This window comes from Ambystoma mexicanum, chromosome 7q, assembly GCF_040938575.1.
Source record: "Ambystoma mexicanum isolate Mex_15411 chromosome 7q, UKY_AmexF1_1, whole genome shotgun sequence".
NCBI classification, from domain to species: domain Eukaryota; kingdom Metazoa; phylum Chordata; class Amphibia; order Caudata; family Ambystomatidae; genus Ambystoma; species Ambystoma mexicanum.
This window is the reverse complement of record NC_090941.1, coordinates 707,739,335-707,742,997: the sequence shown is the minus strand read 5'-3', so window position 1 is coordinate 707,742,997 and position 3,663 is coordinate 707,739,335.

Sequence of the window (3,663 nt, the reverse complement as noted above, 5' to 3'; positions counted from 1 at the left end):
GGGGTTGCTGGACTTGGTCTGGGTCCCCGGGGGTAGGCATCATGACACCATCCTAACAACTTTACTGGGAATGTTCCTTAGAGCAACAGGGAGGCCCACACTGTTTTGCCCCCCACCTTAATGGCTGATTGTCTGCGAAAGGAACCAATTGCACTGCCCCAGAGAAGCCCTGAGTGTCCAGAATCTCACCTGACAAAGGAAAATGCCCCACCTTAATACATGATTTGGTGGCACCTGTACTCAAATGAAAATAAATGCTCTGTCGCCTATCTCCACACCCACCAAGGGTTCCTCTTCAGGGTTGGCAGTCACTTACAGGACTAGGCATGCAAGATCTCTCTGTGGGCTCTCCTAATCTGGTTAAGTATTCATCCCTGGGAAGATTAAAGGTTTTCTCCCTGGCCATTCAATCCCTGGTAATGTGTAACAGTACCGTTAGGGACTCCCTTACTGTTGGGTATTTGAGGCACCTGTGGCAGGGCGGAATGGGCAGCATATGCTGCTCGACTGCTGGGTGCTGGGCATGCAGCTGAGGGAACTGCAGAGATAGGGCTACTTGAGCTTATGATTGTGGGGCACTGTACAGAACTGCGTCTGGGACGGGGCATAGTGGAATTGATAGGGTACTGGTACCCCTGGAACATACAGGGGCATCTGGATATACCCCCCACCAAAACTGCTTCTGCACTACCGGGAGAAATGTCCCATCTTCCTACACTGCCTCATATTTCCCCCCTTTGCCCCATTCCTCCAAATCCTCCTCTTCCCCCTCTCTGGCCCCAAAATCCCCCTCTTCCCCATGTAAGGAACTCATGGTAGCAACAGTAAAGACAGATACAAGTGATCACAGTTCAAGGGTGTTTATTAAACTGTATAATGGGTGAGATAAACGCCTAATCTAAGCCTAAATCTAGGATGGGAGCAAGCTACAACCATCAAATAATAATAGCACCGCCCAAGTAGAGTTTAGTCATATAAAAAGGGCCTATACTAAAAAAAAACGTGTTGCCAATCCTTACCGCCATGCTACAAAAATAGTTTGGGATAATGTTCACAGGAAAAGAAAGAGGTGTTCACAAAATGATAAGTCAGGATGGTATAGCTGGGGTCTCCCTTGCCCATGTTTTCAGCACAGGGCAAGGCAGACTCCAGAGCATGGTACACTCCTGGGCCTCTTTAGCACCAGGTCACAGTTCCAATAAATGATATCAGGACCTGCTGGGGCCAAATCTCTTTTATGCAAAAAAGTCTCTTGCCTTAGAGGACCTGATGGATCATAAACAACAAACACAAGTTCCTTCAGTAAATCTTCTAGGGGTGATTACTCTTTGCCTTAGGATCACCCTCTACCGGGCTCCAATCCTTCTTGCAACACGGGCCTCCATCAGTTGTGTTCACTACAGCCTTTCATTCAAAATATCAGCAGCTTGTAACATTCAAGAGTCTGAATGTCTACTTTTTAAATAATCATCCTCTGGATATTCCTCGGTCGGGTTCACTCTTGTCGACACGATGTTGATGGGTGTATTATGACTCACCCCGATTTGCAGGCATCCCTCAGCCGGGTCCACATTTGCCAAATACACAGTTCACTTTGCTTTATCACAATGCGGGATTCACACCCCTTGGCTTTCTCTTGACAATGTGTCAGAGACTTTCGATTGTACAAGGGGTTTTACTCGACCCTTGCATGACGACTCTGACTTCTCATGCCGGCCTCTCCCAAGGCCTTTTAGTTTTCGCAGTTGCAACAAAAAAAAAGGCTCCAGTCAGAGTCCTTCGAATGAACGCCCCTGCGGGGACGGATCACTCTGCCTCTGGACCTTTATTGGGGTTTCTTTTAAAGTTCAGATACACAAGTTCTTTGCTCAACAATGTTGCCACCTGCAACTTTGGGCCAGCACAGTTCGGTTTACTATTAGTCCTCTCCGACTCACCAGCTGTGCTGAACTGTTGGAGTTTCTTGTCTGGGAAGTCAATGATGGCTCCACAGCGGCAAGTGCTTCTCCCCGCTTTGGCTATCAGCGCGGGAGGGCTCCGTGTGCTGTTGACATCTGTCACACCACACGCCAGCTGGACCTACCGGTCTTATGTTTTCCCTTCTGGAGGCTTTGCGGGTCTGAGTTGAAAAGGGCAAGGGCAATTCCCTCCTCATTGTCCCTCAAGGTCATGCCTCCTTTCTCCTCCATTTGAACCACTGGTCCAGAATAGCTGCTTCCTCGTGCGTTCGTCCTTGCTCAAAGTGTGCTCTTGTGCGCCACCTTTTATCCCTGTGGGAAAGAGAAAGGGCCGTTAGGTGTGCACAGTTATTGTTAATTCAAAATATCACACTTGTAAAACTCTGCACTCCTTATAATCAAGTACGCTTACCTATTTTAGCAAATGGTTTACTGAATGTAGTCAAGTTTCAGGTGCGGGGGAGAAAAGGTCAACCCTGGCACATGGGTTGAATAGCTGAAACAGAACAAAATAAAGTTCCCTATTAGGGAATTCCCAAACCTTACAATGCCTCTTTCCAGAATAACCTATGTTGGCTTACAAAAGAGGCAAGAACTTGAGAGACATGTTAGAGCAGAGAGACCAAGAAAGTCAACACAAACAACACTTACGCATATGTGGCACATTTGCATGCCTGAACTGTCAGCACTGTTCAAGCATAATAAAGGGTGGATACATAAGACCTCCTAATAATGGGAAAAAGATAAAATGTAAAGATTATGCCACTTACAATAGCAAAAATGTCATTTACGCATTGAGATGTCCATGCGGCAGATACTACGTAGGAAAAACAACACGTAACGCAAAAGAAAGATGGACTGAAAACAAGTCCAACATGAGGACTGCAAATGTGAAATCCCCAATATATAGACATTTTAGGGATAATAGACACACTACAGCACAACTAAGATATATCAAATTGGAAGTGATACACCCCCTCCCAAGAGGAGGTGGTCTAGCTAGGCGTCTCTCAGAGAGAGCTGTTTTGGATCCACTGCCTGGACTCAATGGCCCTCTCGGTATGAACGAGCAATTCTATCTGGGCTCCTTTCTATGAAAGAGCAGATCCACCCTACCATAGGTTGATTGACACATGTAAGTTTAAACAACATTCTCCTTTTTACCAAGCATAATATGACGCATGAACCAGGTAGAGAGGAACTTAAAGGAATGTTCTGTACAAAATGACTCATGGTTATTAGGGGCAAGATTGTGCACTCCTGTGAGACAGAAGACATACATTCCAAACACCCATCATTGTTACTCTGAGATCTGTGGACTTAAAGAAGCCAGTTCCACCCGCAAGATGATGTTAATAACTTGAACATATTGAAATGATCACTATTCAGAAAATGGGAGTACCCATTGCAAACAGGTGCACCAATTTTTATTTAAGTTGAGACAGTTGCTAACTTGGATATAATTACGATGACCTATTAACTATATCCGAATATTGCCTTACTACCAAAAGAATATTCACGAGTTTAAAATAATGGAAAATAATGGAAACTCATGAGGAGGCAGTGCATTTTCATCAATGAAAAATGTCTTTATGCAGTTACTATCCTTTCCTGTCACCAAAGATATACACCTGACGCACAATAAGGATCATGGGTATTACCATGGTGACAATCATTTCTGCAAATGACTTCTAGAATGTGAACT